Raw genomic sequence first — 24,728 nt, 5'->3', positions numbered from 1 at the left:
CCTGTTGAATTTGACAGACCTATCAAATAAAAGGAAAATGCCTCAATTTTATTTACATTTTCATGACATATCCCCCCCGTGGCCATTTGGACAATGACGTAAAGCAAAAGCAGACACAATGTTATTAAAAAGTAACTTAACACTAGACTTAAAAAGAAAAAAAGTGTTTCACCATCCTCTCTGGTTGAACGTCTCATGCCTGTTTCTTCTCTGACTACACCCGGCATCACTGATAGTTGTGGTTGGGTGTGGTCAAACATGTGCTTTGTCGCCCCCATAACCACACCTAACAGTGATGTCATGGGTTCCTGGAGTACAGCTGGAGGTCAGCAAAAACAGGATTTTCAGGGGGTGTTGAGTTACTCTTTGAAGTACCGCAAAACCATTTGGGTGGATACCTTGGCATACAGGCCATTTAACTGTTGCACGAGAGACTACAGTATACATGCTGTTTGCTACCAACAGTCAACTGTGGTTTCTTTCCCTTATCTTGATAGAGTAGTTTTAGTTGCCTAAACTTAACCATAGAGTCATATGGGTTGTTTTGGAAGGCAGGGACAATCCAGTCCACCCAATAGGAGCTCTAGATTAAAAACAGTATATAGAAAACGACCAGTGCTCTGTTGTTTAGGTTTGAGAACTCTGAGAACCTGTTAACTTCCACAGAAAATGGCATAATATGCCCTCTGTTTACTCTTTGAAAACAAGATAAGATGATAGAAATCAAAGTCATTTCCCAAACCTAACAGTTACTTTAAGGTCAAGAAGATGGCCAGCCCAGAACTTGCATGCAAAGTTAACAGCTACAGTATGTGTCATCTAGGAAAGTACAGCACAGAGGAAAACCATGTGTGGTTGCACAGAAAATGTACAATATAGATCATAAATTATCTGAGGCTGCTCTTTCTTTCTTGCACGTCCAGAAAAACGTCCAGTCACTCAGTGCATACATTCCAAATGACCTGAAATATATCTCTTCCTCTTCCCCACATCACAGAGCTGCCAAGCATGGCTCAAAGCTTTAATAGCCTTGGAAACTACTTAAAAAGTGTGGAGTCACAAAAATAAATGTAAGTCACAAATGACTTGGAACATCTCCCTCTCTCTCTCTTTCTCTCTCTCTCTCTCTCTCTCTCTCTCTCTCTCTCTAACTGGGTCAGTGTGATGATGGTGTCAGTGTCTGGACTCAGCAGCAGCATATTTGCATCAGTCATCCCAACTAGACCGTGAAGAGAAGGATTTCCCTGCTCAGCTGTGCCAGTGAGACAGTGAAATATACCCTCATAAAACCCCGAGAGGAGGCCTGAGGATAACTTGGATCCATTTAATGGGCTGAACTTCACTTTGCACTTTGCTTTTGGTCATGCAGATACATTGCAAGTGGAAAGTCACACCACATGAGACCAATACTTCACATAATGAAGGTTAAAAGACAGGCAGACATCATTCTTATGGTATTTCATAGATGTTTTTAAAGAGGTTTTTTTAATAATGTATATAGACATTAAGTAGTGATTAAATGAAAAAAAAAAAAGAAAAATCATTAAATACTTCTCTTCTTTGCTCAGACTATATGCTGGGTTTGTCTGTAACTTGCCTCAAAATTACAAGAGGAAGGTTGCTTTCCTCAAATGCATTAACAAAGTTTCATAGCATGAAATGAGAAGCAGCAGGAAAAATATTCAGGGCCGTGAACGGTACCGACGCTTGTGATGGAATGCACTTTAATTCTGCTGAGACACCAAGACAGCCCTCTGGTGTGCTTTAAGGTTGGATGAAAACTCAGCGGTGCAGCCAAAGCTATGCAACCAAATACAACTTCTAATTAGGCCTGCTCATCCAGATTTAGAAGGCTGTGGTGAAAAATTTCCATGATACAAGCAGCCTCGGGACATCCCTAAACTTGAAATTTGGCTGCGATGGCAACTTTGGGGGCTTAATTAATTGAACAGTCAGGCTTGTCGGGTCATATCAAAATAGCATGGGATACTATTACAAAATTGCGATGAGGCTGAAAGGTGGTTAATTGAAGTCACTGTGAGAGCTGAGCATAACTCACATGATGCATGTTCAGTTACAGGCAGCAATCTCGGTTCCCTGTCTCACCTTTCTGTCAGTGAGATCAAGCAACATCTTGAAGAAAACACTCACTCACTCCTCTAGTTTGCATGATGGGAAAATTCTGACAAAGCATAATGCAACTACTCAAAGTGCAAATTGCACAAGTCTTTGTTTTTACATTTGTGGTTACCATTTGTCATTTCTGCTTTTCTGGAAAGTGTAAGGTATGACAAACACTGACAGGAAAAAAACACGAAACAAAGGATGGGTACAAACATTAAAGCAGAGATGAGAGTTACTTTGAGTCATCACCTCAACAATACTCCCTTCCCACCCTCTCTCTCTCTCTCTCACTCCAACCTCTCCCTCTCTCAAGTTTGAAATTGATGTGTTGTCTATCCTTTTTTTTTTTTTTTTCCCTGGATGCAGGTCAGCTGAGTGCCAGCTGGCTGGGCCTTGATCCTAAGCTCACTCCCAGGTAAACTTTCAACTAGAAAAGACTCCTATTGCCACTTTCAACTCTTCGTCTCTCTGCTCTCCCCCTCCTCCTTCTCCTCCTCCTCCTCACTGCTGCAAAAGTGCTTTGTTGATAAACCCACTCTAGGGTTCACCGGTCTGTCAGAAGTTTTCGCTCACCTCCTCACGCTATATGAGTAATGGGGATAAGCGTTGTGTTGTATATGAATGTGTGTGTTTTGGTTTGTGTGTGAGTGCGCAAAGACGTCCGCGTGCCTCCATACGTGACAGATGAGTTTAAATGGCACACTGATATGAGGTCTCAGTAGAGCCTTACTGATGTGGACGTGAAGTTGTTGTGATCAGCAGGGTGCAACACACATGCTAAAATGCATGACTACACACAAAGACAGCAGTGATAATAACACACAAATGCAACAAAAACACACTTATTCTGTCATTATCAGTCGCTCGAACCCTCAGACTCAACTCGGCGTTCAGAACAAACAGAGAAATACACAGTAGGAACTGCAGTGGTCTCTCACTCATACACACACACAGACACACAAACACATTTGATCAGTGGTACCACTAGCTGTGCAAAAAGGACAGTTCTCCTGCCAAGGCAGCATGCTGTTGGCGAACGCTGCAGAGAGGCAGAGAGAGGCTGTCGTGGAGTCTTCTGCTCACTTAGCACTTCACACACAGTCTGTCATACTCTGCGCTACTCACTCAGCAAAAGCAAGGAGTGCGCACAAGTGTTTTTTGCATGACGATCCAAAAACCACAGTCCCGGATAACCTGGAAACAAAGTAAAATAAACAGAAAATTTTAATCTAAGTTTTGGAGATTCGTTTCTTAAAGCCCAGAGTTTTCAAATGAGCTCAGACTGAAGCCAGATGGATAGAGAATAATTGTAAGAGGATGCTTGATAACTGATGAATGACCCCCACAGGTAATACAACATTTCACCTGCACATATTTTACTCTGGCTTGTCAAGTGGATGAAATGCTACCTAGTGTTAACCACAAGGGGGCCACTATTACAGTGGGAACGCCTTTTTATCCCCATTAACTTACCTGTAGCATTCAGGTAGCATGGTGAAAAAAAAAAAAACCTATATCCCTGTGGAAAAGACAAACACACACACACACACACACAGCAAACACACAGGAGCACTCACATATGCTCAGACATCCTTCACTTCCTTTCTCCCCTGCCTCTGTGTTGATTGTGCTGACACAAATACACCCCTCACCCACTGTCACCCTCACATATGCGCACACACTCATCAAACATCACTTCTCCTGGCATGCACACAAAGAGACACAAATACTCTCTCCCTCTCTCCCTCTCCTGCTCGCTCTGTCAGATGCAAACACACCCACGCACACATCACCCACGACTTTCCATATGAGAAACACCTGATGTTGGCTAACTAGAGTCGACTACTGAGAGGTGTTAGTTTGGTGCCTGCAGTACAACTGGCATCATGTGCAGTGTGTATGTGTACATGAAAGTCAGAAGAGAATCTGAGAGAAACGGTGACTATGTAATTATGCTAAATGGGTTGCACTCTCTACATGGCTAAACTTTAGTTCAGTGATTCAGCCTCTCTCTCTTTCTATGTATCTCTCTTCTATTCACTCACATTCGCACACACATACATGCACACCGTCAAAGCCCATACCCAGTTCCGAGCATGTAGGAGTGCCAGCAGTCAAGGGCAAAACACACACGTACTCTCATGCTCACACAATACTCAGTGTGACACCAGTTTCACTGCAGGCACTGTGATAGCACCTCTCACTGCCCGGCACTGCTCTGCCAAAGCCTCTCTCAGGCTTAAGGTGGGTAATGACAGTTTGTAAGTACAGTCACTATAAACATGTTGTTAATGCTTCTACACCATTCATGTCTTTAATCAGATCATGCCAAATGAGGATCATGCTTGTGAATGAACACACCACACTCGATTTAGGGATATTGTAGATAGCCACCTTATTGTGTTACATCTGTATAAATTATAGTTGTAGAGATAAGCACTTTCGAAGTTCAAACTGTGTATTCATTATCTTTTTCATTTATTCTGCACTTATTAAGAGATATTGAAATTATTTGAAAGATGATGATTGGAACTCTGATAAAAGAAGAAAGGAGGGTCCTGTGTTATAGTTCGTGAGGACGAAAAAAAATCTAATTAAAGCTGTCAACTGTTGTTGCTTATATGTGTTATAAATATAAAATCATGTTCAACAGATACAGAGAAGAGTGACTGAAAACACAAATCCCCCTGTGGGCAGCTTAGACTGGAGATTAAGTGCTTATGGGCTTTCATGGAAATTTGTATGTCGAAAAGTCAAAATATTTTTTCCGGTGTAAGTATCAGGCCTCGAGTTCTATCTGCTGTCCTGTTTTTCTCTCGGTGACCAATGGGCATGACACACGCAGATACACAGATGAACTGACTTCAAATAATTAGGACTGAGTCCCGTCACTTTCTGCCTCAGGCACAGTGTCAGCCAGGTGAACACACTGGCTTACAGACACACACACACGTACTGTGACAGAAAAAACCAACACTCTTTATCATCATTATCACATCATCAATCCACTGCAATGTTTGCAGTCCATCGCTTTTAATTACGCTGGTGAGCTAATGCCACTCCACATGTTATGTGTTAGTGTTTATGTCTGTGTGCACTTAAACTTATAGCCATAGGTTGTGTCCATATATTGAAATTGATGAGTGTGCAGTTGTAAGAGATGCTTAAGAGAGACTAATAAGGCTAAATGACTTGAAAGGAAAATAAAACAATAACAATAATCATTAAGATTCTGAATGAAATGTAAACATGAAACACTAAATCTCCCTGAACACAGTCACATACAAGATAACAAATGTTAATCCATATGTACTATTGTCTCAATTACATTATGTCCTAGATCAAATTAAATAATTAAAGGACAGCTTTAGCTCCATACGTTACCCTCGAGTCAAAGTTGAATAAAGGGTAAATACATATGGAAAAATATACATAAAAAACTGCAAGCTTCCCAGCTGTGATTAATGAAGTGAGAGCCTCAGTCGACCCCTCTGACCTGCACCGAGGCCATATAGGAGTGAAGCTTTACAGCCCCAAGGCAGTGCCCATGTTTGTGTGCGTTAATGGGCGAGCGACAGAAAGAGGTGTGTGTGTTTGTGCGCATATACATGTGTGTTACAGGAGTCTGTTTTCACGTGTGTTTATGCATATGCATACTTTCAATGCACTCGAAGCAACATGCCCCGGGGCTGTGACAGACGGACTCTAAACCATGTTACCCACACACCCCACTGCTCCGATTAATAGTGCATGAGATAAGAACATTTGGACTTCAAAATGCCCCCCATGCCCCCCACCCCCCCTCCAACCTTCCTCCATGGGAAATTGAGTTTTATGGCTCCCCAGCTTGCGACAATGGCTCCAATGGTTAAGACTGTTGAAAAGAAATTCCACGTCAACGGTTGGAGATGTTTTGGGGGGGGTTGACTAGGAAACCTAACATGAACCCATGTGCTGTCAGCATATGGGTGACACTGTCCACGCTGTATATACACACACAGTGGCAAGCACATACTTTCTATGTGCACACATGCAAAACCACAAACATGTAAATAAACAGACATATGCTGGCACAGATACATGGGCAGATACATTGCACACATGGACACCGAGGGACACAAACAAGCTGGCGCAGACACAGGCAAGGCAAAAACACACTACATCACAATCCGTCCATTGAGATTTGCTGTGTACAAAATATTAGGTCCACCTGCTGTTTCTATCACATTAACCGATCCGGTGCCTTCCATTTAAGAAGTAGATCATGAAAAAGAAGCTGAGTCAGCGCTGTAAAAGATGTCTACATGTTGAACAGTGAGTATATTTATTCCCAGCAGTGTTGACATAACAGCAGGATAATTTCTTGTGTACAGAGCCAGGTCGAAGTCAGCAAACTCTGCCATTGCAAATTATGTGTTCAAAATTACAATGTGCTATGGACTACATAACAATTAAAGTACCCTTCCCAACTCTGGAATCCTGGTTTCATCTTCCTCTGGCTTTACTGATGCAGTTAAACAAGTGCGGTAACCCAAGGAATGAGCAAAGTAATCCAAAACTCACTCAAAAAGTAATAAATCATTATCCTCCAAATGCAAGTCAGAGGTAATCTGAGGAGTGAAACCTTCTAAAGCAGCAAACTCTCACAGAGATCAGATGAATTTGTGCGTCACCCTGCAAGACAGTGACTCAGTCAGGGGGAGACAGAAGAAGTACACAGCTGCAAAAAAAAGGACTGATCAACAAACCATTATGAACATGGAAAACTGTAGTGGCTCACAAAAGGAAGTAAAAAGCGAGAGAAACAGGCATTAAAAAAATCCATCACTGGTGAGAAGACATTTGAGCACATTAATGCTCAAATGCAGACAGAGAGAGGTGGAGAGTGGGAGGAAGAGGCAGACAAAGAGATACTGCCAGAAACATGCAGAGGGAGAGAAATAGAAACAGACAGGCAGGCAGCCAGAAAGGCAGCCAGAGATCAAGAGAAATAGTGAGGAAGAGAGGAAAAGACAGACAGGCATCCCAACTGTGACAGGCGGGCCACATTGGCGAAAGGAAACTTAAAGTGCAAATACTGAAAGACAGCAATGCATACCAGCATGAAACAGAGATAGGGGGAGAGAAATACAGAGAGAGGCAGGAGGGAAGAAAGTCAAAGTGTAACTGGAGGGGAGAGAAAAAGAGAAAAAGTGACAGAGAAGGTAGCGCAAGTGGGGAGTATGAGTGAGAGCTTGAGATGATGAGAGAGACATGCGCACAGACTGATAGAGAGTGCAGAACTCAGCAGGGAATCTTACATTCTTGTCTAAGGGCACAGTCCAATGAAAAAAAAAAAAAAATACTCCACATGACAAGGACAACTTGTCTTTCCACCACACTCTCTTTAGCTTGGGCTCTGAGACTGCGAAACAGGCTGTAAACCAGCCTGTCACCCAACCAGATTACCGGCCATGCACACTGTAAAAAATGACTGCAGTAAACAATAAACTTTGTTGGATTAATAAAGTTTCTACAAGGACATTACAAAGGGATTGCTCTAACTTCTGCTGAGACTGTATGTCCCGGAATGCACTTTGTTTTGAAAAAGTAATGATGCCACTTAGTGTGGTATTTTCATCAAATGCAATGTTTTGTGCTCTCACAAGGTCTGACAGAATATTTTTAGATCATTTGGAAGCTCCTGGGACAGATGAATCAGCACAAAGTGACAGCATATTATCAGTCTAACAGAATGAGATACTGACTGAGTTCCTCTGAGACAAGAATAATACAGATCCTTGTCTAAAAGTCTGGAGTTACCCTTTCAAGTGAATGCAAATTGGTACCTTAAGTTTTGAGGAGTAATGTTAACATTTGTGGCTGGCACCCTTGCTGTCATTGTCAAATTTGCATTTCAGTCTAGCATCATTTCTGTCAGTGTGGAGCCAAGTGAACTGGCGGTGAACTGAAGAGGAGGCTGGCTCGGCGCTCTCACTGTCTATTGTGGCACAGCAGCATCTCACTGTGCGTCTGTGTGATAGAGAAAATCAGACAGAAAAATTAAGTCAGAGGCAGAGATAAAGAGTCAGAGAGGAAGGGAAGGCAGGGGGGTGAACAAAGATGGAATAAATTAAAGGAAGAAGCGAAAGATAATGAAAAAAATGGAGGGAGAGTGTTGGAGAGAAGGAGCAAACACATGCTGAATATCTGTGAGTCTGTGTGGACACAGTTCACTGTGTCAGCAGCTCTCATTACCACACACAGCTGAGGACATCAGAGAGCTTACTAAGTGGCTGGTAAAGCAGCTTCTGTCTATCTGCATACAAACATGAGCAGCACATAGACACAAACACAAACAGCAGGAAAAAGAGAAGTTCGCAATTGAACCCAGAATCACTGATGCACATTAAAACACTTGCACACTCACACATATGCATACCGTCGAGGATGGAAGTGGATTATCTACCCAACCCAACTGAAAAGTAGCCTGACTGGTGCAGAGGGATTAACTTTGTATGTGCAAGAATATTCAAATGAATCTGAATTTAATTTTAGCCAGAACGAGGCCACTCGGGTTCCTTGGGGCTGCCTGCGGTGCCGATGTGAAGGCAGGTAATTTGGAATAAAAGTAAATGAGTCATATTAAGGACAATTAAATTGCATGTGAACATGCTTAATTCCCTCTAGGCCAATTAAGGTGTTTACATGGGGCCACTTTAATTTGGAAAGAGAGCAAATTAGTCCTGTTAGCAAGATATTAGCCTGAAAATAAAATATTTCTGGTACAACAGTTACACCAGTCAGATAGAGATGGTTATATAAGGAGTGTCCAAAGACATAAACAGACAAAGACATAAATAAGTTGGATTTGTCATAAATCATTAAGACTAGTTATATTTTTTAATTTATTAGGGACTTGTTAATTTTTGGAGTTTTCTTACCATTTTTTTGGCTTCCATGTGAGGACAACGTGCCAATAGATTACAGGGTCACATAAGTAATCCTAAGTAAGTCTAGCCTCTGACAGCCATCTGAGAGCTAACACTGCCTGTCAGTCAGAGCGTGCATGCTAACAGGCTAATGCATAATTGAAAGCATGACTCAAGCTTACTCAGCTCATTTCTCGGCTGAAGATGAAGCCTTGACCTTGACTGCAAATAAATTTGTGTCCACTGTGATTCAGTGCTGGCTGGTTAGTCTTAATCAGAGCAGTGGCTTAATGTTGAGATGTTGTGAACATGGCTACAGGCTGTGCACCAAACACTGTGTGTGGGCCAGATATGCCTGTGTGTCTGCGTGTGCGATAATTTCAGTGCCTACTATTGTCAGCAAGTCACACACGTACAGTACACACATTTTGAGTCACAATCTAATTTTATTCAGCAAGGACATTTACAAGTACCATGAATTTGACCTTGTGAACTGGCACTGGCAACGCAGCACAGGACAGAATAGCTAACGGCTGACGCATAGTAATGAGATGCATAATAATAAGAGCAGGGCATGACTTGGCCTTATTCAACCACATTCCCACCAGAGATTACACATTGACCTCATATAAAAAAAGTCCTGAAATGAAATATGTCAGCCTTTATTCTTCACTAGATCTTTTATATTGTCTATAAAAGCCTTAGTTTTAAGTTGCAATTTGGCTTTTTTGACCTTATACAAATGCACATTAATGGGGGATTACTGCAGGTGAAAATAACAATGTAGTTAGCCTGGCATATGCTAAAATATACATATTCATTTAAATAAGTGTGCCCATTATTTTAAAAGGCTCTCATATTAAATGTAAACTACTACTTAACTGTTGTCTGTGATGCCATGTTTTATAGGGAATTGGGCTTGTATCCAAATGTAACCAGCACAGAGACTGTGTTTTGCATGGAGCTACTACATTATTGAGAGTGGGGCATTTACTTGGGTTTATTCATCCCATTTCCAGGCACTCAGATTATGTCTTGCACTGGACTGGAAAATCGTGTCAGCACAGACACTCTTACAGGAAGGCTTTCATACTCTGAGGCATAATCTGCCTCCAGTAAACCCAACTTTTTACATTAACCATCACAAGGCTATAAATGGCACGCCCATGCACAGAGATTCCTGGACATGAATGATCTCTGAGGCAGATCATGAAAAACAAAGAGTTAGGCAATCACTGATAAATTTTGAGTCATGTTGCAGCATGCTATTACACCATCATACATAATTATATTTAACATGGTGTCAGCAATGTGTACACTGGCAATGTGAAACAAATATGTGGATAGATGTATAAAAGAGGGGATGGATAGATGCTTATACACATATGCATACAAAAACATGCTTACATAAATAGACTCGGTGTGTCAGTTGAGCTCATATTCGTCTAGCCTCTTAAAGAAATCATTTTGAAACCACTTATGTTAAACCATCATAACTTTCATAACAAAAGCATAGGTGTACTGTGTACACCTACGTATGTAGCCTATATAAACCTTTTATTAGACTATATGAAGATTAGAATCAACAGAAGTACAATGAAGAATGTGGTTGTTAAGCAGTAGATATGAACATATCCAAATAAATCCTGGTCCAGCAGCCATGTTGTTGGGTAGGCCTGCTATCACTAAATGTCTACATGTGATCTGCTATCTCTCCAATGGGCTGACACAGCAATGAGCCAGAGGATGCACAGATCTTCATCCCACACTGTAATCTCGTTATTAAAAAAAAAAAAAAAAATCCAAATTGTTTGCAGGCATACACTGAGGAAGAAAGGGGTGTGTTGTATCCACAAAGGCAGAGACTGTGGCAGTTTAAAGTCTGATATCTCAGCTAGTGTTGCAGGTTATAATCTGACTTATCACACCACATCCAACTAAGCTTAAAGATATCTCCATCAAAACAGATCTGATTCAGCACTAGTCAACCATAGTACGCAGCCCTGACAAGGTGTTACACAGCAAAGAAAAGATATGACACGTGATAATATTTTGGATTAGCCCGCTCAACTATCGCTGTCCCAACTGCAGCAAGCTTTCACATAAACACACACACAAAGATATTATTTTAAGTCAAAATACTGCCTGTTTAATACTGATATGTCTCCCAATTCTAATCTGACAGCTATATCTGAACAAGATTACAATTCATTGCAGTAGCACCAAGAAAATAACTCTGAGCCCTCAAATGGCCACATTACAGATTAGCATTGTGCTAATAGGACAGTACAATACACCCGTTTTATATTTAATTTTATATCTTAAGTTTCAAAGTAGAATACAAGCTGTTAGCAGGAAAAGGAATTCACCATGTGTGAGATTATCAAATAAGTAAAGACAAAAAAACTATGTGATTCTATTGTATCATCTTTAAAAAAAACAAAACAAAAAAAAAAAACTCTAAAGTGACACTTCCAGGGCAACAGGATTGGAGTTTTTGCTCATTTAGTGAATTCCCTTATGGTTTTACATCAGCATAGATTCTCAGACATTCTCCTGTGCTTTTATCATTTTATGAAATATTTGCTATTTCACTGTGATCTTTTTTTGTTTTGCAAAGTATATGTTTTCAAATAATTACTGTCAAAATATTACAAGTTCTCGGGAAATCAGAAGGTGCCAGCTTCAAACAAAACTGCAGGCTTTAATTCTCCTTTCAGTTTGCAGACTATGACTGGCAGAGGCTTTACTTAGTAGTTAACTGGGTTGTGACTGACAGTTAAAGCAGGTTACTAACAAATGAAGAGAAACATTACTTTCTGGCTGACAGAATGATTATATGGAGGGAAACATGAAAATGTGATACAGAGTGAGTGTAGATTTGTTTATTTGTAGAAGGAAGAGCTGCCTCCAATACATGGAGTTAGCATGGAAACAGTGCATGTGTGCAAGTCTGGTTGCCATCCTAACTCTCCCACTACGTGAATCTTGATGTACAGTAGTGTGTGCTCAAACTTGAGCTGAACTGAGTTTCTAGCACCAAGGACAGTCCACCAGTCAACCATTCACTAATCAGTGGCCTTACACTCCTCTGAGGTATCCATCACTGACAACTTTGCTGTCTATAACCTGGAGCAGAAGACTGGCTCTTCTTCATTCATTGTGGTCTAATTAGGCTATACAATACAATACATGACAGTGAATTCTCTTCTTCACTCAGGCACAACAGGGACCTATCTTACATTTAACTGGATCATTGCTCCACTCGCTGGGTCATTGCTCCTTGCTTCTGACTACCAAACTGGTAAATTTATGGCAGATGTTCAGTAACAAACATGACAGATTTCCCCAAAACTATTGATTATGGACTTAAAAAAAACAGACACAGGCCCTGCATTTGCAACATTCAATGACTGGTCATGTATCTGAATTGGCTCAATTGATTCTCAAATGGATACTTTTAGACTTATGGTAAATGCCATGAAAAATGAGTTTGTGATATGTGCTCTGGCTATGTTCTAAATTGCTGTTATGGATCATTTGCCACTCATTATTATCAAAATTCAGAGGTGGAAACTGATAGAAACTGATGGTAACTGAAACAGGGCGGCATGGAAGAAATTCTGGTTGAGGTGATTTCTAGCACTAAAAGCAGCCAGAGCTGTTAGATGTAATATATAAAAAAAAACAAAAAACAAAAACATGTCTGCTTACACCTCTATTAACAGTGAAAATGCAAAACAGAACCTAAACACCATTAAGAAAAAGACTGCTCTATACTGGACTATACTGCAGCTGAGGGTGAAAGAAGATGTATTTGAAGTGCAACAAAACAACACAAATAAATGCATACGATAAAAGCAGTCACTAAAATGATGTACTGACACTGACCACAGTCAATCACATTGTTAAAGCTCCCAAGTGCTGATATCACTTAACTGCACTATGCCCTCAGTACGCAAGCCAGTGTGCATCCTCTAATGACACACTGCTGCATAATCTCCTAACTAGCAGACAATAACAGATTTATCTGTGATAAAATCCTAGTCTTTACATGTATATCTGTCTGTCTGTCTACCAGAAAAGTCTGTGTGTAGTTACTCTGTGTGACTGTGTGTTGCCATGTGAGTATTGCTGATGCATGCCTGTCCCTGTGTGTGTCTGTGTGTCTGTGTCTGTGTTTGTGTGAGGAGCAGATTTAGCTTTGATAAAACCCCAGTCTTTAGAGGGATTATCAGTCCATCCCCAGACAGCAACATGCTGTGCATTTATGGAGGTAATAAGTTGACCTGTAATAGACAGACAGACAACTGGCTAAAGCTGTTATTGGAAATTGTGTCCCTATATCTATACCTTGGCTAAGACGATGGAGGAGCAGAAGGCAATGTCTTCGGGGGCAGTTAGACCTGCTGTTCAACACACCATGTGAGCTCTCATCCAGTGAATTTTGATTTGGCGCTTACAGTTATGTGTTTTGCGATTGATTTGTCATGCTACTGTCTGCGGTTTAGTTTTGACTCTTCTGAAATCCCATAGGGCAAATGTGCAGCAGGCAGAAAAGTATAAGCACACAGTGTAGCACAAAACCAGACATTAGCATTTAAACTCAAACATAAGATAACTAAATAGCAATCTACATCACAAAGTCAGGTCTTCCTTTCCCTCCCTCTCGCCATTAAAAAAAATTGTCCCTGCGTCATTGCTTTGCCACACTAAAAGCAATACTAGCGTGTTTCAGATTGCAACATTTTTTAACATTTCCGCTAGCAATTTCTACTGGATGATTTGGGTATTTCAAACTAGGCCAAAATCCCTCAAAAGGTCATATGATGGAGGATGCAGGCTGACTGGTTTTAAGGACACAGCAGTAAAAATAAATAAATCTGTGCAGTAATTATTAGCCAGTGCAAACAGTGTGTTGTTTCTGACCTCATAGCTTCAAATATTACCTATCTGGGAAAAGCCTTTCAGTCATCTTTCTTATTGGCTGTAAAGAATAAGGAAGCTCTGGAAGTCTGTGTTTTTTCATAAATCCAGTAACAGTCAGACATAAAATGACTACTCCACTCTGACAGGGTGAGAGAATTACTAGAAACTGAAGAGAGGCAGATATAAAGACTACTATAAAGCTTCCTATTAGTCTCATTCTTGTCCTTTTCATCTCTCTCTCTCACTCTCCTCCCCTTTTGTCTCAATCTGTTTCACTATATCTCCTGTCTTGCTCTCTCTCTTTTCCTCCTCTTTTTCCTACCCATCATTTACCCCCACTTCTCTTTCCCCTTGCTTCATCTCCCTATGTGCTCTCTCTATCTCTCCCTCCCCTCCTTCAAATGCTTTGCCTCATGTGCAGTCAGAGAGAAATAATTTATTCTTGCCCCCCCCCCAGTGCGGGTATGTATTAGCATGCCAGCAGAGCACGTTAACTTATCTCGCGGCTACAGGCGCCAAGTGGTAAAACTAAGCTCTGATAGTTTGCAACAGGATGACCACAGAATGCCTGTAGCTCGGAGAATTAGGACTGTCGTCACAATTAGTAATGGTGTGCCTAATGTTTTACTGCACTGTATTTTACTATACTGTACCCACGGCATAGCGTCCTGTATGACTCACTGATACGCACAAAGGGAACATGAACCCAACGTCAGCTGGTAGGGAAAAATTTAACAAAATCATTATTGCTGCAGCATTTGAGCATTTGCTCATCTTCAACAATTTAATCTATCTCTCTTTTTTGTCAAGGCACATACTGTTGTACATAACATGTGCAAAATCTGTTTGAGCGGCTGTTCCTCTTTGTTCCAGTTAAAAAATTATTTATCCGTCTGTCAGCACTTGTATCAGTGCATCAAATATTACATTTCTGAGTGCAAAAATAGTATGACTTTAGCAAGGCATAGTGTTAACATACACAAAAGTGGGTAAACAGTGTTTCTAAGTATCAAATGCTACAAAAACAGAGAGGACCATAACTGGTCTAAGTGTACACATAAATGTATTATAGTGATTTCTATGACGGCCTACAAGCTGCAATGCCCACAAGCTACATGCAATGAGTGGTAAAACTAAACCCGATGGTTTCCCAGAGGCTGACCACAGGATGTCTGAGAGAATTAGGCTTATGCTAGTGATTAGTTATTCTAGGCCTAATGTTGTATTCTAGTCTAATGCACTTTGCATAACATCAGTCCAGCTCACAGACATGTTGTGCATACAAGTAATAAAACTGGGTAAGAATGATGCACATTTAAACACAACTATATCTGTAGAATTGGTGTCATTGACCCAGTAAGGTACACTACTTAGCTCCCACACAGCAATATGCTTTGTGGTTCTCGTCAGACTTCACCAGAAACAGGATGAGGTACTTTATGTTAGTGTAATAGCGAAATACAGATGGATGAAAGATTATAGTGACACAGATTTAGTTGCACATATGCTGCAGAGAAAGCGATGGTATGAAGCCATTGCCCATTTTAATGAGCATTCCAGCTTAGAAGGATATTGAGACTTCAGAGCTGGAAGATGCCACAGATTGCTGAGCTAAATGTTGTCCCCCTGAAACTCAGTGGATTAGGTTTAGAAGCTCTACTCTCACTGGGACATCTATACAAAGAAAAAAAAGTAGACTCTCATAAACTGCCCTCCAAATGGCAAATGTTATGAAAACTGCACTGTACTTGATAATAGCATTACAGATAAGCAATGTAATTAAGCTACACACAGTGGAGCATACTGTATTGTAGCAGAAACCATGCCTGTGCGATGCCTATTAAGAGCTCAGTGCTCGGCCTGTTACAATGATTAGTTATGCTAAACCTGATGTTTCTGTCTTACTCACAAGTTCATTAACTGGGTGCTGAATTGAATCTGCACACTTGTAATCCACAGTATCATAGGTGAATAGTAGAGCAGAAGAGGTGTAGCACTACTAATGAACTCAGATGAAATGAACTCAGATCTTACACATTAAATGAAAGAGCTAAAGTCGTAAACTATCATTCTCATATAAAACTGCCAAGCTTGCAGTTGAAATGAGTAAAATCTTTGTGTGTGCAGTGGATGGTCAAGATGAGATGCACTTCACACATTCTCCCTCCACATTTCAATAAGTGACCAAACCTTTTTTCCCTCTCTGCCTTGCACCTGCTAATTATAGATGCATGACTCATCAGCACCCATACTCTACCACTGACCTATATCTGTCCCACCTGTGTGTCACAGTGTTGACTGACCCACATTCCCACTGATCCAATGATTTCCAGTCTGTGACCTGAACCTGTTCCACAAGAGCAGGAGGAGGTGGGTAAATGTTCCTGAAGTCTTAAAGCTCTGCTGTTAACAAGCGCAGGTAGATAACATACACTCACTTAGCCCGTATGTTTTTTTTTCCACTAGAAACTTTTAAATATCATATATATTTATTTTCAATAAATGTAATCTTTTTTATGGCTCATCATTTATGTAAACAAAAAATGACAGCCCCATGTTGTTCCATGCATATGCTTACAGTGATAAACAAGCTTTTTTTCCTGAGCAGACATGGTAGATTAACATCACAGCACACAGCCGAGAGCAACATCTCTGTATCCCTGCCTCTCTCTGCAGCAGAGTAACAGCATGGTGAAAATGTGATGCTGCAGGACCATGTGGGCTGCCATGCACAAAGAGGCTGGAGGTGGAGCTTGGATGCTGACAAGTACCATTGCGTGCTCCCATTGGCTCTCAATGACATCATTGATAAGGGGCTGCAAAGAGAGTGAAAGGAGTGAGTCTACCTTTTGATCTCTGCCTCACACTCAAACATAGTACAAGCGCAGTTCAGGAAGGCTGCTTGGATTTCTTATGACTTTTCTTCTAACATTTAAGACGCTGGCCTAAATTAACTGTTGCATTATGACAGGCAGAATACAAAAGCACTCTCTTAATTCTGAGACACCCTGCCTCCTGTCCTGTCCTCTCAGTGAAGGGTTTAAGGAAATAATTTTGTAACTTCAGCCCACAAAGCAAGCAGAGATGATACTGCAGATCAGATGGCAATTCACATAACTGCAGCACAGTTTTTCACTGGCATCTCTCAACATCTCAAAGCAAATGGGACACAGAACTGATTACGAACAAATTAATTAAAGGCCCAACAGGCTCCATAGGATTTTGAAGTCAGGTCTGCTAAAACAGAAACTTGCATTCCAAACAATGAATTTGTATAGGATATCTCATTGGTGAGGAATACACATGCAATCTTTAATTGAAATAAACATTGATAAAGTAGCAGTATATACTGCTATCGCTTATCAATAAATACATATATGATCTATCATTATCATACATGTGCAGTGAGTGGGATAGTGAGTGGTTACATAGTGTAACAAATGGAAAATTGTGCATATTCATGAGGAGCTTTGGGCATTTTAATTGGCCAAGTGTATTCAAGTGTATGACAAATGTGAAAGGTCAGTGCTGCATGTTGTCCGTTCACAAAATCCCGAGCTGTGGCAAAATGTCTGTATTTAGAAACATTTTTTTTAAATTCTCAATTACTGTTAAAACGCCTAATATTGACTCTAATTGAAAGTAATGACTGATATTTTACGATAAGCATGAAAGACATAACCACATCATTTGATAATGGTTATCCAAACAACCACAGAGGGGAAATTGAATTTGTTCGTTTTCTTTTTTCTATTTTTGTTTTCTCAGATAAGGCTCAAAATAAACTTTTGTAAAGTTTTTTTTTCAAGTTCTGCTCAAACTTAATTCAACTTTGATCCCACATAGGTTATAGCAAGTTCAAATTTTTAGCCCTGCTCAAATGTTAGCGTATGGGTGCAACATAGCGTCGTTACAAATTTCAGCTGATATAGAGAAATAAATGGAATAGTGGTTGCAGTGGTGTATGAGTGTGTGTTTGTGAGTGTGCATGAATATGTGTGTCTATATGAGTGGGAGAGTTTGTGTGTGAGACTGTGTGTGTTGGGGGGTTGAACAGTCCTAAAAGCCCCTACAAACAAGTGGTTGAACATCCCAGTATAAAGTAATATTACCTACCTATGCTGAGGGGCCAAGGAGGATCAGAAATGTAATATCCTGCTATTCCCTGTGACTTTAGGGTTGGGACATGTCTTGTGGAGAGACACACTACACATTTTTATAATCCTCAAAGTGTCTCCATGAGTTTTAGATTTCCAAGTGTGCCTAAAACGCATCCCGCCTGGCACTGCTGCTGCTGCTGTTTAAATCCTTATGAGATGAGTCTTCACCTTCTCCAAAAAGAAAACTGCACAGTCTCTTAATCCTCCTCTGCGTCTTAAAAGCTGCTTGATAGTTGACTCTGTACATCTTCCATGTGATTTCCACATATTTTTATTTCCGTAACCTCCCACGCCTTGCTGGTTTATCAGGTGTTAAAATCTGCCTAAGGACACATCCCAGGGAGAGCATGCAAAAAAAGATTGAAAGCATTTTAGTTAAAACTTTATGTCAATGCAGCAATTTTCATTAAAACTGGTAAAATCAAAAAAAAAAAGAAGAAGAAGAGATACATTACATGATAGCTGGTATCTAACACTTTGGGTAAGTAGCATTTTAGGCTCTATAAAAGTTGGTATGAGCTGTATGAATTTGAAATTCACTGATAAAGTTGGAAAAACAAAAGCATTGAATATTTTACAGAATGCAAAACTAATTTTTCATTGAACAAATCAATCCTGTAAGTGCAAATAAAAAGTTTAGGGTAGGGCCACTGTACAATGGAATGCAGCAAATTCAAACAAGTTGTTTGGGCCACACCTTCACATGATAAAGAAAGTTTTAAAAAATCATGTAAACTGCATTTGTTATGTTTTAGACACTTTTCAAAATTCAACTCAAAATTAAAAACTGTCCAATGAACCACAAGTTAGTAACTCTTTATCTGGAGATGGGCCGGCGGGTTTTATGTATTTAAAGGAAGAAAAATGGAAATAAAAGCTTATTCAACATTTTTGAGTCTGAACGAATGATTCCAAAATATTTTTCATCCCGTGGAAATCATTTTAAGCGTTCAGTAAAGTTGTTTCCTTGTGGATTTGTGCTCCTTTCAGCTGCTTTTCTTTGTATGGACTGAGAACAAAGGAGCCTTTACTGTAACAAAGAAGCTGCAGCGACTTATACCTGTTGCTCTGTCTCCAATAAACTATAACAAGTTTCTTAGTGATTTTCGAAACGAACCTATTTAGTATTCCTCTCGTGACATCTCTTTGCCTCCACACATCACCGCTTATTGGTGCAACAAGTTTAATTCTGTGCCACTGTTTTGTTTCTTAGAGACTTTACACCTGATTGCATTGTTCTGAATTCCCACAGTGCACTGGCAACTTCGCAACACCACGAACGCCACTGGCATAAAAGTACTGCACGAGGAGGAAAACTATTTACAAACTATTTGTGAACTAATACTTGTCACTTTGTCTTGTTTCCAGCGTGCGTAAAAGCTCCTTTTCCCCGCAAACTTCTGACAGGCAGCTGCTTTGTCTTGTGCGTCGCAACATCCCCAAGAGACAAAAATACGGCTGCAGCACAAACTCCATCTCACCTCCATTAAAGCTCACTGTCAATTAATTCTGAGTATCATATGTTGAGTATTATTGAGCTTCATGGAGATGCGAGTCTGAGCATCCCCTCAAGTTCTCTCCTCAAAGCGCCCCGCATCAGACAAAGGAAAAGGGGACCGCTCCTCTCGCTCTCTCTCTCCTCGCTGCCTGTGTTTGTCTATGTCTCTCTCTCTTTCTCTCCTGCTTTGTGCTCAAGTTTGAGCGCTGACGCACCAACTACAAGCAGCAACTTTTGACTGGAAATAGATTCGAAAAAATCGCTCCGGGGTGCAAGCAAAGAGGATAGTATCCCGCTCGGAGACAACTCACCTGGGGGGTGGCTTGCTTCTGTGCGCGCCGCCGTGCGTCGTGGAAAAAAGTTTGAGAGGGAACATCTAGCTTTGTGTTGTGGAGTCCCCCTTTGTCTACACGTGTGATAGATGGATGGGGCTCCTTTTGGCCGCGCCTAGTTCATTTCGCTCTCCAAAGAGTCCCGCCCTCTCAAAGTCAAACAACTATGCACACAACAATATAGACGGGCCGAGTGTAAGTCTGATTACTAACAGAGCAAGCTGATTAACTGTTTGATGTAGGAATTTGATTATTTTATTTAATACTTACCAAGCTCTCTTAATCCATTTATTTACTTTCTACAGTCAATAACTTAATCTATCTATCTATAGAATTGACTTATTTTAATTCATTTTACTCAATTAATTATTTTTGGCTTTGCATTTGTCTGCCATCTATTTCCTCACGCACTCGTGCCTTTGTCTGCCACCCACCAGCATCCTGCAGGTTTTGCTTTTTGAGAACTCTCTCTTTCTCTCTGTTATTCTAGTGGCCACTCTAAGTAATACTTAAAACTGTCACACTAAACACTCCTTGCTTTGCTACTCTTTTTTCCCCCCTCCTCATCTTTTTATTCCCTCATTATTTGTCTACACATAATATAGGCTGGCCGACAAAAACTTTAGATGCACCGCCTGGAGACCACCATTGTGTCTGGACAGCAGCAGCAGCAGGGGAACAAAGGGAGAGACAAAAGAAAAGGGTCTCCTTGTTTTTTTTTTATTCACAGAGTGGCACATAAATATATATAAGGGCAGCGAGCAGAACTGCTGCTACAAGGTGGAACCTTGTAAAATGAAAGGTAACATTTGGAGCCAATGTGGGCCTGTGAGGTTAAGAAAAGTTGGCTCATTCATCTCACTGATTCATAGCTTATATCTATTTTATGTTTTAACATGGATTACAAGTATTTTTTAAATAAACACAATCACATTATATTTGCATAATTTCTCCTACCTCCATTTGATTATATCACTAGAGATATATATTTATCCATTGTATAAATCCATCTGCATGAGCAAAGTTTCTGGTTACTGTGCATTATTACTTTTTTCATTATCAGTCCAGATTATTATTAACATCTGCTGCTAATTACAAGCACAATCCTAATTACATTTTAAACTCTAATAAAACTGAGGACAATAGGCGCTTTATACCCACAAGTGATTTTTAGTTTGTTGTTGTTGTTTTAGACAAAGGACTACACATTAGCTATCAGCAAGATGCGCACCAGTTATGTAGTAAGACAAGATGTGAAAGTAACACATTATGCTACCTGTGTTGGAGGCAGTGGTGGTGGCATTTTGCCTGTATGTGTTAGGAGATGGGGGAGTTGAGTAGACAAGAGAGACAAGCAGAGGCAGAGAGGAAGTCATATACTGTAACTATGTTTTCAATGCCCCAGAGAAATCAAACAACCAGACAGTCAACAGACATGTACATGCAAATAAATGCAATGGCAGTCATTAGACACACATACATTCATAAGTAGATAAAAACATAGGCTGTGTGGCCCTTCCTGTTACACACTCCACTCGCTCCCACCAGTCGGACAGGTGGTTTGATTGACAGACAAACGAGTAAACAAACACACAGGAAGTACCACTCTCACCCACAGCATCCTGGGTCCTGAAAACAAACCAGCCACGCAGGAACTTCTCTGTGCGTTCTGGCTTGCCTGATGTTTCTGTTTGTTGTCAGTGCAAGCCTATGGGAACATCTCAGATGTACAGACAGAGCAAGTCAGGTACAGACTAGAAAACTAAAGATAACACACACCAGCACAACTGTGTCCTCCATTCATATGCCAGACAGATAGAGATAAATAATGAAAAAGGAATGCTACTGCTCATAGGAAAACCACTGTGAATTGAAAACAACAGAAACACAAGATGTTAGTACAAAAAAAGAAGTAGAAAAGGAATTTATTTTAAAAAATGCATAAAACAGAGAGATGGGAGAAATAGTGATGCCCCCAACATCACCACCACCACCACTACACCATTCAGCCCCACTGTGTTGAGGGCAGAACAGCTACATATACAGACAGGCAGACGCAGAGATACAGTCATACCTCTCCCACCCCCCTCCGGCAGAGCTCTTATCCCCCCCTGCTGTGGTTTTACTGGGCCACTGACTACAGCAGCCAGCCCGTTCTGCTCCACTCTGCTCTGCCCTGACTGCTGCTTGCATATCTCCCACTGAGGAGTCAGCTGAGCCACGCATGAGACTGCACACTGAACAGGCTACATACAGCTTAGAGGATCTTACCACGCACACACACACATGCAGAAGTGCTGGGGCTGTTAGTAAATTTGCAAGATTATACCACACACTGACGATATTATCTCCTCGCATGATACATATTTATCACTGGGATGTTAAGGCATAAAGTAATGAACACCAGGTATTACAAAATGCATGTGAACTGACTGTGTTTACATTCAGTTTGTAAAGTTGGTAGTTACAAGCACCCAATTAAGCTATGATAAAATGTGTTATCGCCATGCTGGTGTGATACTGCAAGGGCTTAGTTACTGCATAGCAGCTTCATGAAATTAGATATGGATTAATGCACTAGCGCACACTCACCGTGTTTCCTTTACTGTACACCTGCATACAACGTAGGGACTGAATGCTGACTGTACTGTATGACATACAGATAATTTCAAGGGTAGTTTACACTCTGTTTTGCTGTCTTCATCTCCTCTACTGTGCATGACACAGAGACTAATTCCTGTACACAATATTGCAAATGGTGAATCAAGTGAACCTGATTTTGACATGACATTTTTACAAAACTCATACTACATATCTTGATACTTGCTTACTCATTACGCACAGACAGTTAAACTAAAAATAATGAACTGCTTCAAATGGCTTGCTACATATGTTGCATAAAAATGATTAAAATTTTGTAATAGCACATAATTAAAGTCTTGCTATCTCAAGGTAATTTTGCACATTGTGTTTGTAGCATACATAATGACTCCACATACTCAATTATGCTGACCTTTATAGTAATTTCACACAACTAAAAAAAACTATTAAGCAATAGAATAGAAGTGTAAATGAATGGTTTCACGGAGGTCACACACAAGGAATACATATTGCATTATGAAGATTCCTTTAAAGTATCAAAACTGACGATGTGGCATTTTAGGATGTTACATTGTTACATTGTTTGTTCTTTTGTACTACTGAGCCTGATGGAAGACAGGAAACAACAATTTAAAAAAAAGATATATTATTTGTTGATGTATAGTATGAGGCAGACATACACTGTCTGGTCTTACTACAGGCATACCTATAATGTAGTTTAATTTCATGCATAGAATTCCAACCAATGTGGACACAAACACATACACACACAAAAACAGAGACATGCACATACCATAGACAGACAGACAGACATGCTTGTCAGCTATGCTGGAGGGCCCTTGGCTGAGTGCTGCTAAACCAGCCCCTCCCCCACAATAAGGGTCTGTCTGGGAGAGGGGGAAGGGAAATCATGACTGTCTGAACACCAGACAGACAGCATACAGCACAACAGGCTAGAACAGAATATAATAGAACATCAGTGTGCCAAGAAGATTTAACTTTTGAACTGATAATTGTGTCCTCTGCAACAAACAACCTTTATCACAGCTATCCCTTATTATTCAGCAAATTAAGGTGGCCCTAGTATGTGTGCAGCTTGTATTAATGATGTAAATGGGCAACATTTTATTCTTCAGCAGGAATACATTTTGGGCAATTAGACAAACCTAAGTAGGCAACATAATTGGGTACTCAAGAAGCACATTAGAAATGAAACAGTGCTGTTAGTCATGGGATGGTGGTAAAACCACTCACCTTCATCACTTGATCTGTATAATATGGTCTCTAGGTGAACGGATATGCTACCATATAAACGTATTAATAGCGGTCACCTGCTGCTTCATCTGGCCAGTTTTTGATCGCATTGGTAATCTTTTCATGCTGGATTCTTGGCTCTAGATAAGACTTTGAGGAGTGGTCCATGAGTGTGATGAGTCATAACTATCCAGGGAGTGATAATGGATGTACAGAATACATGTCTTTCTTATCAGCGGACATTATTAAATTCATTATCTTTTTTATCTGTCTATGCATTCGTTGTTGATTATTATGATGTTTTTGCTTGTGAAGATTAATGTGCTACATTGTGTTAATATGTTAACAAAAAAGAATAATTTGTTGGGATTCTTGAGGATACACAACTTCAAAGCAAAAGATCATCTAAGGGACAGGTTAATCAAAATGCTTCAGTGTTGGTGGGATTAGTCAAGTCAAGTCAATTTTATTTATATAGCACCAATACACAACAGAAGTTCTCAGAAGATCTCGAGGCACTGTACATATAGAGCAGGTCTAGACTGTACTCTTTATCTTATAAAATTTACAAAGAGAAACCCAACAGTTCCCACCATCCCACCATGGGATTACAACCTGTGTATTCTGTTTACTACATGTGACATTAAACGATTTTCTCTTTACATGGAGTATCAAAATGGCTTTGCATTATGCATATGATTGTTAACCCTTTAAGCCATAAATCAATGTTGCATGGCTGTTTAAAAAGACAAAATAAACCTTTTCATGCTGTTTCTTCCTGATGAGAAAAACTGTGCAACACAGTAAAAAAAAAAACAATCTCCTGTGGCTTTGTAGACCCAGTTATTTCTGAGCTGGGTCATGTCATATAGCCATATAATCATCAAGTGTCATTTCAACACTCTCCTACTAAGATACA

At 40.3% G+C, this 24,728-nt stretch overlaps 1 protein-coding gene and 1 long non-coding RNA gene across 8 annotated transcripts in view; both read right to left on the bottom strand.

The window, feature by feature from the left end:
* The window catches only part of cdkal1 (CDK5 regulatory subunit associated protein 1-like 1), a 435,182-nt gene that overhangs the window by 116,479 nt on the left and 293,975 nt on the right, over window positions 1-24,728 (bottom strand). The window lies entirely within an intron of this gene.
* On the bottom strand, window positions 9,462-20,083 carry LOC127143318 (uncharacterized). Its single transcript, XR_007814623.1, has 3 exons — window positions 19,934-20,083; window positions 18,081-18,447; window positions 9,462-16,780 (listed from the first exon to the last, which is right to left on the bottom strand). It is a non-coding gene; the product is annotated as an uncharacterized LOC127143318 (long non-coding RNA).

This window comes from Lates calcarifer, linkage group LG15 (genome assembly GCF_001640805.2).
Source record: "Lates calcarifer isolate ASB-BC8 linkage group LG15, TLL_Latcal_v3, whole genome shotgun sequence".
In the NCBI taxonomy this organism is placed as follows: Eukaryota; Metazoa; Chordata; class Actinopteri; family Centropomidae; genus Lates; species Lates calcarifer.
This window is presented reverse-complemented; position numbering and strand designations above follow the sequence as displayed.